The sequence below is a fragment of the Galleria mellonella genome, unplaced genomic scaffold (genome assembly GCF_026898425.1).
Source record: "Galleria mellonella isolate WM207_F2 unplaced genomic scaffold, CSIRO_AGI_GalMel_v1 utg132, whole genome shotgun sequence".
Lineage (NCBI taxonomy): Eukaryota > Metazoa > Arthropoda > Insecta > Lepidoptera > Pyralidae > Galleria > Galleria mellonella.
In genome coordinates this window covers 3,347,704-3,369,918 of record NW_026441989.1, presented here as the reverse complement: position 1 = coordinate 3,369,918, position 22,215 = coordinate 3,347,704, and the positions used below count along the sequence as shown (strand labels likewise).

Here is a 22,215-nt window from a genome sequence, read left to right as displayed (position 1 = left end):
GCTCGATGCGAAAGCTGTTGATTTGCGAATTCGCTGGAATGTTGAAGCCTACGACGAACCTAAGTTGATACTGATGTAAATGGATACTATGGGTACAATATTAAAAACTGTTCTTGAACAAAATTACTATTATGTATTCTAATCCGATTTGTATACATTTTGCAATAAATAGAATACCTTCTCGTATAAATAAAAATTGAAATTTGATTTGAAATTTCACAGTTAAATTTAATATACGTTTAAATATCCATCCAAATAATCAGTGACGGAAAACATCCTTAATACAACAGATTCATATGAGAAACTATGATAAGATAAACATTTTATGTTCCAAATAATGGAAGCTTGTCATCAAGAGTAGAATTAGTTACTACTATTTAGTAGGCATCTGTAGTCGTCACTCGCTTAATATGGTTTCTGCCCATCACATCTAGACAAATTACTACTAATTTCTATTGATATTGTAAATATTTATAAAAAAAATTAAATCGTCATTATTTAATTAAGCTTAAATCAAGATTTTAATGAAATTTACATTCTTATACACATTTATTCTATATACCACAATTTAAAACATATTTTTATCCTAATATAAGCAAAAGCTGCAGTTTCCAGTTAATAATTAATATTAGGTTATTTGTAATAGAAAAAAAAAATCATCCAAAAACTAAATACCATTATAAAATAAATAAAAATCATATAAAATAAAATCAATGTTCTCTCAAGTACCCACCTACTCGTTTGTGTATCTACTGATTTGAGTAATAATTTGTTATCGATTAGCTACTTCTCGTACAATAACATCTAACGTTTGCTTTTACTGACTTCAAATTAACAAGCAAATGAAATGGGTGTTATTTTATGAAAGCTTTGTTAGGGCTTTTCATGAAATTCTCAATGACGGTTGTTTTTATTCAATTTACCCGGCTTATTCCGAGTTTAAAGGGAGTTTTGGTTGCAAATCTTGATTGATAGCTGCTACAAGAGCCCATCAATTCTCGTTGAAAGCCAAATTTTCACTTTAATGCCTATAAACATATAGTGCTTCGTACGTAACACGCTAGCTTTGTGTTTAATATCGATTGATGGTGTAATTTATTTACGGTGATAATGAACGACGTACTTATGTATATGAACACCAATCTAGTGTTATAATATTCCGCGACTTAATACTAAATAAATCCTATTTGGCGTTTAAGTGACAATATTACTTTTATTATATACACATAATATTTTTAATACTACGAGTAATATTCTAAATGTTAGGATAGAGATCTTTGATTTTCTATTTTATTCTATGGAACATAATTGTCTGTCTACCTACAAGACACTAACTTGAAGATATATATACAAAAATTTACAAATATAGTAGTTCCCATACTTTAGAGCCTAGATGGTCATGTACCGCACGGTATCAGAAATGTTTATTCCCACGAACGTTCAGTTTATGGAATGAAATCCCTGTTGAAGTTTTTCCAAGAGACTACAGCATGGGGTTCTCCAAAAAAAGGGATGAAGAGGTTTCTTCGGGATCAGCAATGCCATCATCAGGATCAGCAATAATCTCCCTGGTATTACAAGCGTTCGTAGGTTGCGGTAACCGCTTACCATCAAGTGAGCCATATGCTTATTTGCGACCTTGGTGGTATAAAAAAGTATAGTTCATAATTTTATACATACAAACATGCTGACGACCCATCTAATAGACTGATTACCGTCGCCTATAGATATATAGCATCACAGACATAGACTATGATGCTCATGGAATCTCTCGTGCATTGCCATTCCTAACAATTATAGTGGTATACCTTCGTTCCTTGTAATTTCACTACCATATACTTACCCATTCACTACCCTTCAAACTGAAACACAACCATAAGGGCACAGCTGCTTTACGGCAGAAACACGAGCGCGATAGTAATACCCACGCTAATGACGTTTGTACAAAGTCTTCCTCTGGTAAATTAACCTCCATTGACCAGGAGCTTATATCCTGGGTCAATGGTTTCTACTAGTATGTCTGTAAATTTTTATCGACTGAACACCGTAGGCACCGCGGCCGCATGTCGGTCGCACTTGTTCCGCGTAAATTATGGGCCCAGCAGACGCGCCGCGGAACTTGCTGTTTTTGTTTCCAAGATTAACGATGAACAACGGCCCTCGAAAAAACGTGTCACAGAAAACGGATATTGCCCAAAACTTTACGGTATAAATTTTCTTTTGTTCACTTTTATGGCGTTTATGTAAATAATGAATCAGCCCTTTTATGGTTTTGTTGCTTTGCCCAAAGCAAACTTTAGTTTCAGCTGTATGGATAGCTTTGAAATATTACGAGTGCATGTCTGCGTCTGAAAATTCATAAGATTTTTATTGGTTTTTTATTTATTCTGTTCCAGTTTTTTTATTGTTTTATTTATTCAGTTTACTGACTTAAAAGAAAAATAAATGTCGACAGAAATATACGAAAAGAATGAAATTTAAATATATATAACCTTAGATATAAACCTTATATATAAAACAAAAATATATGAAATTAAATTTCTTCTATAGCTACCAAAATAACTGGCCAGTATTATTATAATATAAACTATTTTATGTACAAGTACTATCCTTAATCTATAATCTTGACTTTATCTAGCATACAACCTGAAGTTGTTATCGAGATATATATAATAACATATACAGAAGGAGATGATCCAAAATACCTCAGAATTTGAAGACGAAGGTCTTTAACCAGTGCGTGTTGCCAGTGATGACTTACGGAACCGAAACGTGGTCCTACACGATTGCCCGTATGCAAAAACTACAAGTTACTCAGCGAGCTATGGAGAGAGCAATGCTCGGAGTCTGTTTGCGTTATATCATTCGAAACGAGGATAGCAAAAAAACCAAAATAACTGACATAACCCGAAGTTTAAGCAAGCTGATGTGGCAATGGACTCAAAGAACCGACAACCAATGGGGAAGAAAGGTTCTTGAGTGGCGACCACGTACGGGTAAGCGCAGTGTAGGACGACCCCCCACTAGATGGAGTGACAACATGCGTAACAGGAAATCGGTGGATGCAGTTGGCTCAGGACTGTCTTTATGGCAGTCTATGGGGTAGGCTTAGTCCAGCGGTCCAGCAGTGAATGGATAATGGCTGAAATGATGATGATACAGAACGAGGCTGGACAATTTCTACGCTTAATGAATAATAATTCATATACATTCATCACATTCTAATTGTTAAAGCGGTTCCCTGGGGATTTGTATCCCGAGAGATATTTTCCTTCGACTAGACTGTCATCACAGATCACGATTCGGGCAAAGTAAGGAGTTACGAGCGTACCTGGAATCTACTATGGCGACTGCTGCAGGAACCGATTAACTGGTCACTACACAACACGCGCGGCGGAATTAGTGTATATAAACCTTGAACATCACACCACCGACTTACACCTTGATAATTCGATAGTTTATATAAAATCTTAGTGATTCAATTAATATAAAACGTAATTATGTGCAAGCGGCGTTTCTCGGACACGAGCGGGAAAACGAACAGAACCGCCATCTTTTTTCCCAGCAGCGGCGCGGGTGTACTCGGCTCCTTTCGGCCCTAGATCGTGAAGTATGTCTGTCCTTGTCTATTACACGAGATGTGCATTTAAATTAATTGTGGCGCAAACACTAATGGATACAAAAAAGAAAATAAGTGACACTTTTTTTTTCAAAAATTATTATGCAATATCGGACAATATTATGAACAGAGTATTTCACATTAACGGAATGTTGTTATAATAGGTACCTACTGTTATGTAATTATAGCAAAATGAGTTATAATTTTTTTAAAGAAAATTACAAATAGCTTCAGAAAACTTAATACTTATTATTGTACAATTTCTGATATTCTGCTGTACCTAGTGTGTTTAACAGTCCCTTAAGAATAAAGCAACAAAAAATTCAACTAGATAACTGAATATCGTGCAAATTTTATTACTCAAATTTCATGAACTTTAGAACAAATAAAAAATATAAACTTTGCACGACAAAGTTACCGTAAAGTACGGGACATCAAAATTTAATATTCGCCAAAGAGCATCGTTTTCCATCACAAGCAGCAGTATTACAATTCGAGGGAAATATTATTGCATTTTTGTTTTCCATTTGTACGTTTTACAGTTACGACTCTGGTTTGGTGACTGGCCTCGGGCTTGGTAAGATGGCCTTCTATTACAACATCGTGTAACGACAAATATAAATCGGCGGATAAGATTCTATTACCTGTAACTTTTATTTTATGACATTTCGAATGGCAAACATGCTTACGACCCACATGATGGTAAGTGATGATTGTTGCCTATAGACATAAACAGGATCATGTACATCAGTAAATTAAATGTAATTGTCATGATATTCATCATACATTACCATGCCATTGCTACGTGTCTTGTAATTTCACTTCTATTTTTAAACCAAAACACAGTCATGCAAGGATTTGCAAGTTCTAATACAATATTATTATCAAATATCTGAATTACAAAACTAATACTGTAACTTCTTCGTATTGCTATTTATAATTATTAATAAATTATTATCAGATCAAAATACAGACGACCCCCCGTAAATATGGATTTGAATTTAGTGAACAATAAAGACCGGTAACGCACAAGCAACTTCTCTTTCGGTGCAGATGTTCATGGGTAGACTGTTTGCTCGTAACCCTCCTAAATAATAAAAAGAAAAAAAGAACAAAACGCCGCGTTTAATGTATTAAGACGCCATTAAAGTGAGTTTGAAACTTATATGCTATTTTACATACCAACATTCTTGATAGAACGTCAAATATTACATTCACCATAATGTTGATAGTGAGCGACACTATTTCATACGTGGAACACGTAACTGCAGACCAGGAACCTCAAATCTAAATATAAAATTTTCAGATTAAATAATTCAAATGCCTGAATCATAAAAAAGCATATATATGGTCAAATTGAGAAACCCGCAGTTTTTGAAGTCAGTTAAAAATTATCACTTGCTTAGAGCTTTCAAGGTTTATATACGATGGATGTAGATTCACATTGTAAGCATAGTTCTATATATTTTTATCGAATATAATTTACTTTAAATATCATAGCAATTAGAATACGCTATCTCCTAATAAATAGAAATAACAGTCGCTATCTCAAAATATATTTCTTCCACATTTGTACATTACATAATGTTGTGCAAGACGGTTTCCTAAAGCAATAACAACACGGCCACGGCGTCCGGTCGCGCCATTAACTACCGCATTATCTCTTTGCTACTCTTTCCAAATATTTGAACGTTTTATTTGCAATCATTGTGAGCACCAGCAAAATTTTGGTTTGATTAAAGTATTTACGTGCCGGATATTCAAATTTCACGTGGGGCGACAGACGACAGATATTTTGTTTGGACGGGCAGATAAATAATCTGTAGAGTATTTGTATTTATTTTAAATTTTATACACATTTTATTTTTAATTTTAGTAGAAATATTGTTCTGTATACGCGTATTGTTATTCAGTATGTTTTGTGTTCAATAATAAATGAAATGTAAGTAAATGAACACTATCCAATTTAATAACATTAACTAGTTTTTTTTTTTTTTTTATAACACAAGAGGCAGACAAGAATGCAACTCACTTGATAGTAAGTGACTACCGCCGCTCATGAGCACCCACAATATTTGAGATATTGCAGGTGTGCTGAAGGCTTTTTAAAGAGGAATATGGCCTTTTCTTGAGGGTTTTGGAGATACTACTACTGGAAGTTAATTCCAAAATGTGGTTGTATATGGAAAAAAGTGTCTTGAAAAACGCACACTGGAGGACCACCACTCATTCATATAGTTGGGATGGAAATTCAGTTTGTGGCGGATTGTACGCTGGTGAAAATCGGCAGCAGGTAATAATCCGAACAATTCCTCAGAACACTCCCCATAATATATTTGATAAAATATGCATTAAGATGCAACGTCTTTACGCAGTTTCGGTGAGTATGATTAGATGACTTTCTTATCAATAAGAAGTAATTTTAAGTACACAATTGTCAAACAAATGGCATTTGTTGTCATGCATGCACCTCATTATTAAATATTTATGTAGAGTACTACATAAATATTCAATAATGAATTACGTATTTATTATATTACTTCAAGTTTTTTTTTTTATTTCAGCCGTTAACTGTCTACTGCTGGACATAAGCCTTCCCCATAAGGGGAGTTTTGCCAATAGTTACCACGCTTCACAGGCAGGTTGGCAAACGCAGTAAGGCTTTTAGAGATATTTTAAGAGGGATGTTTTGCTGCCCATCCCTCGCCCTCCTTTAGTTGCCTCCTACGACACCCACGAGAAAGGTAGGGTAGGTACTTAATTTTTTTTTTGTATTTTATTGTAAATATCTGTATGTAGTAGATATATTATTGTTATTTGTTTGTAGTGTTTAAATTAGCTTATTTATATAATTTATTTATACATATATAAAATTGATACTTCTTTCTACTTCTGGGACTTAAAGTGGACCAAAATGAAAATCCAAGTAAAAATTAAAGTAAAAGTGTTAATTGCAAGTTACATCAAAAATTTGTTTAATCGGTATATAAAATGAATGAAATTATAGGATATAACGAGCCCTGTCCAAAACATGACATTCCTGACAGAATTTTATATCGCTCAAACGGGGCTTTTATTCTATAAAAATGCGAAAATGCGAATACAGAGATTTTTAACAAACGTGTTGCTTTGTGAAATTATAGGGTAGGTAATCTCGTTAATTAATTCATAAAAAAGCGCTTTTCATTTTCAGTGTATTATTTTGTAATTTATCGTAATGACTGTAAATAGATCCTCTCTGTTAAAATATCTAAAGAAATAAATTAGCAACATTTTTCATTTTTTCTTTTTATTATATTCCTAATTTGTTATAAAAATCTTTCTAAATGTACATATATGTACATAATCACACATCCTTGTATAAAATTATTATGCGAATAATATATAGTTTTATATATTTTATTATATATACTTTAATTAGCGAGCTTTAAGTGTTACATCATAAACTAACAAAGTTCCCTTTAAAGTAATGTATATAGTCTGAGAAATTTATCTCGATTCTCGTACAATGCAGAGTAAAATAGAACCGCACGATTGTACCCGATAGATTTTCACCTATAATTAAAGTTAGCTGTGCGGATAATATCGGTCGTGATTGCTGGCAACTACTTTATTACAGTGCGGGATAGACCACCCCAGATAGTGGCGTCGAATTCGGAAATTACTGAAGTAGAGATTAATAGGGATACAATTGTTTAAGGAGATATGAAATAACATTTACCGTTATTAACACTTGTGCAATACGGGACGTAGGCCATAGCATAGATGTGTATATACACTATAAAATATAAGTTTTAATATACATAGATTTGTGTAAATTCAAAGTCTTATCACAAATATATATAATTTTTAATATACGTAGATTTATGTTAATTCAGACCCTTGTCACAAATATGTTTATTAGGTAACCAACATAAGAACCTGAGATTGTTACAAAAAAGTTCAAGATTTAAGGTGAAAAATGTCTACTTAGATACTGAAAATTGCTTTTCCTCCGTTGTTAGCCATTACTTATCGACTACAAAGCTGGCTCGTTTCAAATAACCGACTTTAAGGCCCATAATACAATAGTACCTTTTCCCAATAGAGTGCCAAAAATTTTTACTAATACCACAGTATTTTTCACTGTGCTAATATTGTGAACGTAATATTTATGTTTGTAACTATAGTTTTATAATATGTATTACGGCAAACAGACATATGCTGGTACAACCTGTTTACTTATACTATATTTACATAGGAACGTATATTGATACAGTATGTTGTATGATATTATGATGTAAATTAAAAGTACGGATCAAAATAGGTAGAACATTTTTGTATTACTAACATTTTGATAATATCTTGTTTTATTCCTTGAGTCTAAGTTTATTTAGTGTTACATTTGCCACAGATGCAACAGTCGACAAATGCTTACGACTATTCCATTTGAAATTATTTATAATAAAAGGCATCTTTATTTTTTGTAAACTTGTAATAAAATATATACATTTCTAAGACTTTTCCTTTCGCTGACATTTGTAGAATTCTGTACAAAACACTTATACAACCTTTTCTGATACAGAATAATAAGAACTATAGAGTATAATAAAATCTAGTACAACAGTGATACACAAACGAGTATTTGTAATGCCAGTCACAAAACAACCCCCGAATGATCCCGGTGTCATCTAAAACTAATTATACATTCGCTCGTCGTGTTTCGCAACTTAACTGCCTCAAGTGGAAAATTGAAATTTTATACTGCTATCTGTATAATACATAAAATTTTATTACAGATAAGTTACGTATTTATTAGTTCTTATTCTATTTGCATAAGAATAATTACAGCTTATTTAGTTAAAAATTAGTTAGAATATACATTTATTTTACGTTTTATTCAGTTTAATAAAACTATAAAATATTCTTATTTGTAATCCAAGATCATGGTTCATCTATATATCAACTATAATTCAAAACTCTTCACCGGTTTAAGCGTGATTAAGTTATAAATAGATGTTTATTATTCAATTTATCCATTTGTCCATTTACCATACCTCTTGAAATGTTTTCTTTCTTTTGTACATTTTCAACCGATTTAAAAAGTTTTCAATTCGGTTGTATTTTTTTACGTTTGTTACCTTAATAGCTCCGTCAATTAATTTTAATATTTTTTTTTGGAATCTATCTGTAAATATAATCATTTTTTTTTTATTTTTAGTACTTTATTGTACACATTAGTTATAAAAATATAACAGAGGTAAACAAAAGTACAAAGGCAAGCTTAACTCTGATAGAGTTTTCTTCCAGCAAACCCAAAGTGGGAAAGAGCGTCAATGTCAGCAGATACAGCAGTGTACATTTTATAAACAGCCAAAATTAAATGAATTACATGATATTTTATCGTACAAATACACATATACATATACATAAATATATACCTACATCTATGCATATACTTACACATACATACACATATACATACAATATACCAACATATAGAGATAAATAAATATATGTTCATAGAGATAGAAGATGCTCTTTAAGTCTACTCTTAAAAATATTTAGAGATTGACTCTCACGGATAGATATGGGAAGAGAATTCTGTAATCTAGCAGCATGGACGGTAAAAGATCCACTATAGCGCGTAGATGAGTGTGAAGGGAGTTTAAGGATAAGAGATTTCGTCGAACGGGAGGACACGTCATGGGGAACTAGAAAATCAAAACGTTCACGAAGATGAGTGGGAAAAGAAGGGTTATAAAGAACGGAATACAAAAACAACATTATATGAAAGTCTCGACGCCTTCGAATTGGCAGCCAATTCAAGACTCAATTCATTCATATTAAAAAAGAATTTTTCAAATCGGTTTGTAAATAACAAAAAAAAAAAAATACAACTGAATTAAGAACCTCTTCCTTTTTTAAAGTCGATTGAAAAATAAATAAATCGTACCACGTACCAGACTCTTAATTAAGCGCATTCACAGGAAAAAGATGTTGAATATTTGTACCGTGGAAACAATCCCAACAGATATTTCATTATATAAAATATTATAAAGAACAAAAGAGTCACGTTCTTCATAAATTGCATAGCAATTGTAACGAGAGTGCTTATAAAGAAAATACAATTCTTTGAAATTTATAACTTTCCAAATACTTTGTAATGAAGAATGAGAAATTATGTAGTATAAATATGTTACTCACAGTAGCCGTATGGGTTCAGATAGGTGAGCAAAGATCTCCACTTAGTGAGCGCCTACTAGTGGACAGTGTCGTCGAGGCCAGCCCAGGAACCGTTAGCGCGTTTACTTGAACGCATGGTTTGAAGTAGCGTAGAACAGGAAGTTTTGGAAGGAGTTGTGGGAGACCTTTACTCAGTAATGGGATATCATGGGTTAATAATAGAATAGGTATATTATTACCTAATGGTGGCACAGATTTTGCCTGAAAGAAAGGCAAAATCTGTGCTATGAAGCAAATAATGTTTTAGTTAGTATTTGAATATGTAATTTTATATATCATAACTAGATCATAGCATATGAATACTACTTATTACTACATGTAGGATTCTTGCTTTTTTAATTTTCAAATACAATTATATCTATTAAATTTCTTCGAATTTTTCTTTGTATTTTATTGAAAAATTTGTTAGATACAATAATGTAATATAATAAACAACATATATTATTTTTTCTCCACAGATCTATCTCGCTGATCCCTTCGCCCCCAGTGCTCCGATTCCAACTATATCGAGTTGAAGTATACAAGTAACATATGAGCATACTCGTATTATTTAAAAAAATAATAATAGTAATATATGTGTAACATAATGATTACATATCATTATGTTACAAATATATGTAACATATTTTTACATTATTAACATATAATATTAATTACTCAATTTACTTGCATAACTCTGGTTGCAGACCAAAACCAGGTGGCGATGGACACTCGAGTAAGCTTATCAATTCACATTTAGATACAGCGACATCCCATACATCCCAGCTGCCCTCCCTCCGGCAGATGGGCGACGGTCTTTCCGAAGATTTTCCATACGAAAAAAAAAAAGGTACAGTGGCATACAGTCCATTCCTAAAATTTTATTAATATAATTTCTTACGTCTCTTTTTACTATTCCATAGCTAAAAAACAAAAAAAAAATCTTTATAATTTCATAGTATTTTTCATCTTTTCGTATATCGAAATCAACTTATAGGAAATGGCAAATATTTTCGTATATTAGCTACCTTTACTAGTTAGACTACCAGTCGTTATTAATTTTAACACTATTGAAGTCGTTGATTTTTTGGCAGAGTCAATTTTATGTTTGTATCATCATTATATCAGCCGTCAACTGTCCAATGCTGAACCTACCCCATAAGGATGGTTTTACCAGTAATTGCAATGCTTGGAAAGCGGATTGGCAACTACAGTTAGGCTTTTGGTAATGTTTCAATAAGGACTCTACTGTTCGTCTCTCCTATTAAGTTCTCCTAGTCGCCTTTTATGACAACCACAGGAAAGGAAGGGGTTTATGGAGAGGTTTTTTTATATTTGTATATATTTACTGAATTAATAATACATCGTAGTAATACATTACTTACTGGGGACCCGGAGGCAATATATTTATGTACACTTTATTGCACCATTTATAGAATAGTAAACACATTTAACTGTAATAAGAAATGATACAAAAGGCGGTCTTATCGCTAAGCAATCTCTTCCAGACAACCTTTGGGTAGAGAACATTGAGAAAACAAAGAAAAATAAAGGGTAGATGGCGCACTATTATATTAGTACTAATTATATATAAACAAATATATACAAAGATATATACATATACATGTATATACATATATATACATAAACAAATACATACATAAACATACACAAACTTAAAAGTACACATACAACAGGAGAGAGTGACACTGGAAGATGAAGATAGAACATGGGAAAAAATAGTTACTTAAAGGGAGAGATAATGGGCTTTAACAGAGGTTTTGAAACTAGCGAGAGATTGAGCGCACCGTATAGAGGTAGGTAGTGAGTTCCACAGACGAACTGCCTGTACAGTAAAGGAATTGGAATAAAAGGAAGTGGAGTGAGTTGGAAATTTGAGACGGAGATTATTGACACTGCGTGAAGTTTGGCCATTGGCCTCACTAAGAAACACAAATCGGTCTTTAAGATAATCAGGAACAATGGGGTTAAAAAGAATCGCGTAAAGGAGAGATAGGATATGTAAATTACGACGAAAACGGATAGGGAGCCACTTGAGTTGAGTACGAAATTGAGAAATGTGATCATACTTGCGAAGACCAAATATGAAGCGAATACATAAATTTTGAAGACGCTCAAGCTTGTTTAATTGCTCTTCAGTAAGGTCTAAATAACAGGAGTCGGCATAGTCAAGAATGGGCAGGAGTAAGGAGTGTGCAAGCGCAATTTTGGTGGTAACAGAAAGGAAATTGCGTAATCTATTCAAGGCGCTAGTAACAGCAAAAATTTTTTTGCTAACCTCTGAAATTTGCGGAGACCACGATAAAGTACTGTCAAAGATAATGCCAAGATTTTTTACTTTTTTTTTATAATCTATTAGAACTCCATCAAAAATCAGAGGCGAGAGACTCTCCAAGGAAATTTTTGAAATAAGCCTGGGGAAATATACCTCCATATTTAAGGGTTTGAGTAATATTATGAACGTCACACACATTCACATCCTCCTGCAGATCGTGAGTCTATATTGCTTTGCTTATAGTCAACATAAATGTAATAAATAGATGCCACTGTTTATTATATTTATGTTATTGAAACAGAAAATGTTGACGCCTAGTTAATATTAAAGCTTTTCTATTATAAGTGATACAGTCGATAAAAAACTTAGATTTTTAAGAGTAATTCATTGCCTTTTTCATACGATTCTAAATAACAAACCAATAACCCACCTAATAGAAAGTAAACGTCGGTTATAAACATAAAAAATACCTAAAATATAAATAAATATCCCTGGACTACTCAGCGCCATCTAGTCTCAAACTAAGTAGAACTTGTAGTACGAGCAGTAGACAGCTATTAGATATACTTACTTTTCTTAAAATACATATTATATATACAAACAGACATACTCATAAATATTATGTATTGTGCAGGAATCGAACCTGTGAACATCGAAAGGTAAATAATAGCTGCTGGACCATATACAGCGACCGCGTAGAATCCCTTTTGTATTACCGTTCCGTGTAGGCATAATCCAGATTCAGTAATTTCAATGCCGTGTGCATATACTATCATGCGGTTTACTCATTATGCCGAAATATAGACATGTAGATTAGTTTGTGAAAAAAAGATATTTTCTACCAAATTTCCCTATACCTGAAAAGTGTTTTTTAGCCTCAGATAGTGACTTTACAGCACTACAGAGATGCAATTAAAGACTACTAAACAACTTAATGTTAAATAATTTTATAATGTATATAACGTATTTTTATATATATCTACTTTAAATATAGTAAATATTATATTATGCATATGGAAGTATGTTGATTATAATTACTCAATATCGTTATCAACAAATACGGGTGCATTGACACAAGTCCCTAGCATTCGACCGTGTCAACTTCAAACGCTCCATCCGCAGAGAGACTCCCAGCACAGCAGCAAGTTGCCTCTTTGACAGCACGAAGTATGACATCCGACCCTTGCAGCATACATGGAGTCGTTATACATACTGTCACATTGTATTTACGTTGTAAACGTCTAAAATATAAATTACTGTAAAATACTCTCTGGAGTAAATATCTATTAAATATTAAGTACATGCGACCGTACTTATCTTGAAGAGGACTTTTGAAAAAAAAAAACGAAACAAGTGTTAAAAACGATAAACAGAGTAAGTTTATAAAATTTCCATTAAAAAATAACCATAAATAAAAAATACTCCAAAATATTATTGTTTTATTTGGTCGGGGAATTTCTTGCTAAATAAAACAACAATACAATAATAAACATAAATTTCATTAAAATTTGTCCAACTATAAAAGTATAATTAAGTACCTAATAAACACTTATATTTAATAGGACTTACTTAGGATGAATACTATATATTTAAAAATTAATATTTGTACTGTAATATTTGGAAATATGAATTTTCGCATTAGTCTTTCATTTTATATTCGAACTCAAGCCGTATATAGACTCTTAAAGGTCCAAAAGGTACGTCAAAGAAATATCAACATAAAACAAGCTTTTTCTTTTATAAAAACAAGATCACAGGAGTATTCCAAAAGAAATTTAGAATGTGCCTTTAACGAATCAAGCATTTAGGCGGAATTAAAAAGATATAGAAGCGAAGGAAGAGAAATAGTGTAGCTGCGTAAAACAAATTTATTCTGAACGCTTTTCTGAATGGAGGAACTGAATGGATGGAATTGATCCATGGTATTTTTATCGCATATTTTTTATTGCGTAACAACATCTATTTCAATACTGATTAGTAAGGGTACTTTTACTGTATTCGTACTGTTTATTAATGCAAACTATAAGTTATATTTCAGAATGTCACACGCCTGTCTATTGTGGGATAAATGAAAATGTAGAATGTCATTAAAAAGTCTTACAAAAGCTAATTTTCATTATGACAAAAACATTTACGAGGAATCGTCGTGGCGCGCGTGCTCTTCCCCGAATAAATACGCGCATTTAACGTACAGGCCGCATACCTACTGAGAATGTTTCATGTTTCGTTTTACACTGAGGGGTAAAAAATTTAGTAGATAAAATTATACATACAATTGATATAATATAATATTTTTTGTTGTTTTTAATGGAAAACAACTAAAAATAATCACAGAGCTGTTAATACAAGTACAAAAAGGTAAAAATCTATAAGAATTTCTTATCGCGAGTCCGACATGTCTAAGAAAGTATAAATAAGAATGAGACTCAAAATCTCACGAATTAAATATTCATCGTTTGTGTTGACTAAAAGACAAGATAGTGGAACGAAGTACAATTTTTAAATAATTGTCAATATCATACCTATTAATATTTCTTTATGGACCAAAATGGAATGGTAACCCGGCTTGTGCTATCCGTATACATTGGTGGAGCACTAGTAAGGGATAATAGGTATGAATGAATACAGATTAGTTGGCCTATTATAACGAATTCAACTAGAATTTACCACGACGGTTTCCCGGAGAACCCCGTATGGAGGTCTAGCAACGGGACAGTTAGACCTCATTAGCAACAATCTCTTTCCCCCAAAACCCCTTAATTATAAATAAGTTAAACAATTTATTATATTTTCCAACAAATTTCTCTGCTATTTGGACTGACTGTCTTCCCAGTTACACCATTGAGAAAATAATGTCAGGCAATAAATCTGGTAGCAGAGAGATGTGGATGCAAATGTTACCGAAACAAATTACCGGAAAATATTTAATAATATTTTAATTACATAAAATTCTCAAATAGGCATATTCACTATTTTCAAATAACTCTTGTTCATCGTATAAAATGTAGCCGATTCGTAAACTCTCATTCTAGGCATGCCTAGAATTGCAGCAACTTTGTGCATAACAGATATTGGGATCCATCCAATTTGACGTTGTACTATATCTAAACAGGCCCGAATGGCGGCTCTTTGTGCACCCACAGGGTAGTTCTGGATTAGTGCTGCAATTTTCTGCAAACAGTATTGGTGGGACATAAAATCTTTTGTATTTTTTCAAAATTTTGTTTCACAAAAATTCACCTCTAAAAGTTAGAATTCTTTTTACATTGCTTTACATTATATGTAGTCTTTTATTCTATATATAATACATTATATATGTATATATTTATATTTTTCTTATGAATATTTCTCTCCATTCAAAGGTTGCAGAGAAATAAAGAAAGAGGTAATTTTTAATGATAAGGCCTCCATTTGTTTTCTCTGTATAATCTTGTTTCTTGCAATTTTTGTTCCTGCTATTTTAATGTTATTTTATAGGGAATAAATAGCATTGGCGCATTTAAAAGAGGAGGGAAGGGGGTGAGAATGAATTGTGGTTAACTCAAAATTATCTGGTGCATATCTCAAAATGAGTAGAGCTTTTACATGCATCTACGTTTTTTCTATGGAGTCAAGCCTCACGTGAAAATAATCTTAAATACTCATATTATTATATCAATGTGAAATAGTAGAAAGTATCAGTCTAGGTTTGTATAGTAACAACAACATACTATCATGGTAACTTCGGTAGAGTCAAAAGGCGTGTTTGCATTATTATCATTATTATCTCTGTGAACGTTTAGTTCCTCAGTGGACAAACGCGTTGACATAGCTATTCTTCTGAGGAAGTTCTGCACCTGAAAACATTTGATTTGATTAAAGATTCACAAGCAAATACTATTTTCATTGCATATTTTTATTTACTGAATTAATATTAACGCGTTGAAGTATAAATATCTTATTACTATGGTTCCTCAATTCATGTTAAATTAAATCCCCCATAGTATACATATAATATATGATAGTCCATATCACGGCAAATCACCCACAGTTTATATATATATATTTATCTGAGAAAGACTTTAAAGTCGTTGGCATAGGTTGCAGCTGATTCACCAATTTCGGCTTTCAAGCTGAACTTCTGTTTGAACAGCAAAATGTGGCAGCGTTGACTTTTTTATTTACAGGAGCTGCAGTGACTGCTAATTATCAAACTGGTCTTATGACTGGTTGAGAGTTACTCAGTAAATAATACTATCATTGCAACATGTGTGTGGACTAAATAGACTCACAAGTCACATTTCATAATATATGGTACGCTCATCAGTTAAACGTGAAAGATCAAAACAATTACAATTTGCGGTTTCCTCACATATTAAAGCTGAGCTTGCTTATAATGTGTCGACGCGTAAACAAATGTATATAAGTGAGCAACAACTGCTTTTGACAATTCACATTAAAACATGAATGCACAGTTTTGAACGATATTTGATTTCTTTTTTATATAACACTGAGGTAACAAACAAGCATACGGCCCATCTGAAGTTAAGCGGTTACCGTAGCCTACGAATGCCTTTTTTTTTACGTCTGGAAAATGCTTTATGCAGACCCATACACCTTGTGAGAGGAACACAGTCCCCAAAAACCAGAAACACAGTCCCCAAAAACCAGATGATATACCCTCGAGGTGCCATATGTTGGAGACATGAGTTCGCTTTCGCACTCACCACATCTCCGACGGGTCGCCTATGAATGCCTGCAATACCAGCGACATACCGCGCGCGTTGCCGATCCTGAAGAAACCTCTTTACCCCTTACTTGAAGAATGAAAGTTTTTGGGTTTTTGGCTTGTCCAAATACACTCTCACTTCTTTGTTGACTATTGGTCCGGAGAAGATACTCCTGGGTCTACGGCGACAGCCTTAAAAATACATTTCATAGTTTTCGTAGTAGGATCAGGTAAGTCTAAAAAATCCATAAGATATTAATGAAAAAATATTACAAAAAAATAAATACCATACCATTGAATATGCTCAGTGGTGTTTTTTTTTATATTTTATGTATTGTATTATATGTTACACAATGCTATTCAGTCGAAATCTAATCAAGGTTTAAACTAAAAGAGTAAATAAGTTCCTACAATTTAATGTACATACAATATTTTATATTGCAATTTAAAATAAAAACGTCACGTTTCGTGCATCTGCTAAAAAAAACAATCTAATACTTAGTCTTTAAAGAAAAATGTAATTTTGAATCAGCAATATGTAATAAAACATTATTTTTTCATAACACTACTTGTATACTGCGGCTTAGCCCGTGCTCGTGCACTAATCTTCCTCAAGAAATGAGCTATCTAATGCATAAAGAATTTTTCAAATCTGACTATAAATTTGAGAGATTAGCAAACAAACAATATCTTCTGATTTATTATAATAGTATAGATAAATTTACATAATGAAAGATACATAATGTCCTGATTTATTTATTTACGGAGGGCTAACCTGCTCTAAGAAACATATTAATGTCATTTGAAACTTTGTTGCATCACAAACAAGTCAATTCTATTATGAATGCTGTTTTAATTATGACAATGAAAGTATTTTTACCGGAAAATACTTATACGCAATGAAATATTATTACATGTACATACCTTCCTTTCCCGTAGGTGTCGTAAAAAGCGACTAAACTAACTAAAACGAGGGCGAAGAATGGGTAGTAGCGCCCCTCTTAAAACGCCTCTAAAAGCCTAACTGGGGTTGCCAACCCGCCTGCCAAGCATGACAACTACTGGAAAAAAAATTAACAGTTAACGGCTGAATTAATAATAAAACATATAATATTTTTTTCTTGAATATCTCCTCTATACAAACGTTATCCGGTTACATTTTCATTATTATGTATTTAAATTAATTAGTCATTCAAAGGTGAGATATGTTTTACTATTGATATAATAAAAAAAGTGTCTATAATATTCACAATTTCAAATTTCGATTGTCCTTATTTCATTAGGTATCTTAGTAATATGATTTTTAATCAGAAATATAATGTTGAAAAACTAAACAAAATAAATTCCATTTCGCTGTATATTTCTTTTCATTGGGTCAATAACGTTATTTAAATAAATAAATATCTAGAGCATTTATTATTCGTTTTTATGCGAATCTCAAAAAAAAATTAAATCGTCGGAATTTATTATTAACATAATATAATTTTTAATAAGAAATATAATATTGAAAAACTAAACAAAATAAGTTATATTTCGTTGTATATTTCTTTTCATTTGATAAATAACGTTATTTAAATAAATATCTACAGTATTTATTTATTACTTTTTCATTCAAATCTCAAAAAAGAATTAGATCGTCGGAATCTTTGGTTTACCTATTGACCTTAAAAATTACTTAAATTGAGTAAATCAATCTGAAACTATAATTACGTTTAAATAAAAGGAATTATAAGTTGTAATAGAATATAAATTATTTCAAATTTTCTTTGGAATAATGTTATACAAATACTTTATCAACGTAAAAACTCATACTAATTCAGTTTCAATTCAATCAAAGTCGCAAACCTAGAACAAATATTTTCTTATACTTAAAATTACCTTATCAAATATTCGCATTTACTTTGTATGCGGCGCGAAGACATTAAGGAAAGTGTTTTCAACGTTCTAAAGTTACCAGTACCAATATTAACGGATATTGGAAAAAGATGGTAAAAGATGGCTGTTGGCGGATCAAGACTAGTAGGCACTAATATTCCTTGGATGCAATATCGGGGTTCATTGCCATAAAACCGCTCCAGGCGAATATCTCGGGTACGATATTGACCTCAGAGCATTTCGCCGTCGAAGCAGATATCTGAGGTAATTTCGACGTCGTAAATGATGTTTATCGATGTAACCCGCTGACCCTCTAACTATGAACACTTGTCACTATCGTTGCCCTGCTCAATTTTGATAGGAACAATAATAAAATGTTATGACTTGTATATACCTCTCCAAGGGTTACATTTAGTTTCATATCATAACATCCGAACAACAAAGAACCAGTGACCCTAGTCAAGCTGACACGCATATTATACAATTTAATTAAAATTTTCTCTATTGTTGAAATGAACTGTGATCAAGGCTGATAAAAAGTGAGTAGTCAGTAAATTTATTTAAATGGAAACATATTTTTACTTAAAATATTTCACTCATATAGAAAAAATATATATCAGGTAAACATAGAAAATATTTCATAATGCAAAGAAATTCGAATTATATTTAAATCAATGATAATATATTCAATGAGATTCTCAAAATTATAATAATACTAAAGAGATTAAAGCATTTTATGTTACCTTTAAGTTTTTCAATATACAGATATTAAAAACTGCAAGTTTCATTTAGCGAAGTCTAACTCAATTTTAATCGCCACCTATTCGTATTTTTTCGTTATATATGATTACTAGCTTTTACTCGCGACTTTCTCTGCAAGATTGAGATATGCTTATTTTTATGCAACTTAGCCTAATAGGAGACAGGCGTGACAGATATATATGTATGTATGTAGACTAGCAAATAAGCTGACGGCCCACCTGATAGAAAGTAGTAACCGTCGCCTATAGACATGAGTAGTACAATGGACATAACAGAGTATACTGTTTCGCCCATGATACCTCCCATGCGTTGCCATTCCTGAGGACTCAGGTGTTATTCCTCTGTACCCTGTAAATTCACTGCCATATACCCACCCTTCAAACCGAAACACAGCCATGCAAACACGACTGCTTTACGATTGAAACGCGAATGGGACAGAGATGCCCAAGCTAACGACTTTTGTACAAAGTCTCCCTCTGGCCATTGCATTCGAGGTATTTATAATATTAGTATAGATGAATTTTTAATTAATTTCCAAAAAAAAGAGACGCTCAATTGGTCTAATTTTTACGACTACGCTTGCGTCGTCGACTCTGAACCAATTTTCACACTTTTTTTCTTGCAATCGATAGAGATATCCCTTGTTGTTTCCATTTCAATTTTGTAACGAATGAAGTTGCAGTTTTTCTTTACTGAGCTTAAAACAATCTGTAGCAAAGCAAAATCTACAATCTAAATGCATGCATGCATTTTATAACAAGTGCTAACCTGTCCTGATATAAAAACTATAAAACAGGTAAAATAATAGGACGAGAATTATTAACATTGACCTAACTAACAACAATAACCAACAATTTCTGATACATTGAAAAAATAATTTTGGGAAAATATATAGATTACAGTGGCGTAGTGTAACAATTTTCATGACAATTTATTGAGTCGTTAAGAGGTGAAAAAGTTACAAATAAATAAACAAATGATCTCACTTTTACATTTATAATTAATAAGAATGTATGAATATAACAGAATAACAAAAATAGAACAGATTGTATGATTTTTTATACTACTGAGATGACAAACAAGCATGCGGTCCACCTAATAGTAAGCAGTTACCATAGCCTAAGAACGCATGCAATATCAGTGGCAATACGCGCATTACCGACCTGAAGTAACCTCTTTACTCTTTTTTTGAAGAAGAAGGCTTTGAATCTCTTAGAAAAGCCTTGATAAGCAGCTCATTCCATGACCTGAGCGTTCGTGAGAGGAAACATCTTTAAAATATGGGGTAAACTCCCCATCGATAGCTAGACAGTTGTTTGATGGCTGTGGGTATCATATTAAACAATTCCTTAGTTCGCAGTCCGTTGTACAAGTGATAGAATATACAAAGCGAGGCAAAATCTTTCCTAACACTTAAGGGAGTAACTTAAGAGATCTTTATGTACCCTGAACTTTTATAAAGGAACCTGTATATAGGCGCAAGGTTACAAATAGATTTGTATTACGAAAAAACTATGTTACATGTCATTATTACAACTAGACAAAATTTTTCGAAATATAACTTCATTTTACTAATTAGACAAATAATCAACGGTCAATCAATGATGAATCGATAGCCTCTACCCATTTTTTTAATACAGATGCAATAATATCCGGCATTCCTTTATTAACAGAAAAATCCGACATTTTTTCAACAAATTTAATTCTTTGTTGACTGCGCTCGCCTGTTAGATTGAAACAAATTTCAATCAAGCCGCGAAATCATTGAACTCCCCTTTATCCGATGCTACTAACTCGTTGTTTTATTAAATCTTCAAAATGTATACTGGAGCTTTGCTGATAATTTTGTTCGCCAACTTCCTTTCATAATATTTATACGCTGAAGATTACCTACTGATGTTGTTGTTGGTAACTTCCGTATAACCTACTCATATTTATCATATACTAGTTTTTCTCCGTGACTTCGTCTGCGTAATTAGTTTTATTTATTGCCTGTGATAAAATATAACCTATGTCCTTCTCCATCTCATTTTCATAGTGATTGATTATTGCCGTTAAAGCGCAAAGAGTTAACAAACATACAAATTTACTGATATTGATAATATTAGTAAAGATTACATTTTATCGTGACTTCGTCCGTATGATCGAGACATGTAATTGACTGGGACAAAAAGTATTGTATATTCTTGCCCATTCCTTATAATACACGGACACAAAATTTCAAAGTGATCGGTTAAGTCATTAAGGCGCAAAGAGGTAAGAAATGAACATACACATTATCACATTTATGTATAATATGTAATAAGTAAGGATTAATCACGAACAGAATTTAGTAACAACATATAACTCACTTAGAAGTTATCGATAAAATGAGAGAAATATTTGTAGGATGTATATAAGTATGTATACAAATTTTGACCCTGTTATGTTCATTTATTTCTTTCTGCAGCAATTTAGTTATTTTCCGAGGATTATCTTATTCATGTTATATTTAAAGGAAGCTTGTTTTTTATCTTGGCACCTTAAGTGTCATCCAATCAATCATCATTAAGTTGGTCGTTTGCATAATATTTAAGTAGGAGATGAATTTAGATTTTTTTATTCCTAATCATATGAATAAAGTCACAGGCGTAGATAGTTAAAATAAAAATAATTAGATGTCGCTCGCATATTAATAATAAGAATACCAGGATTTTTTAAACTTCTTCTTAGAATTGAATCGTTAATTGTATATCTAAGTATAACATCGTA

At 32.2% G+C, this 22,215-nt stretch overlaps 1 pseudogene; it reads right to left on the bottom strand.

The window, feature by feature from the left end:
* Positions 1 to 12,210: 12,210 nt before the first annotated feature.
* LOC113518560 (NADH dehydrogenase [ubiquinone] flavoprotein 2, mitochondrial-like) lies at positions 12,211 to 16,805 on the bottom strand (annotated as a pseudogene).
* Between the last annotated feature and the right edge of the window lie 5,410 nt (positions 16,806 to 22,215).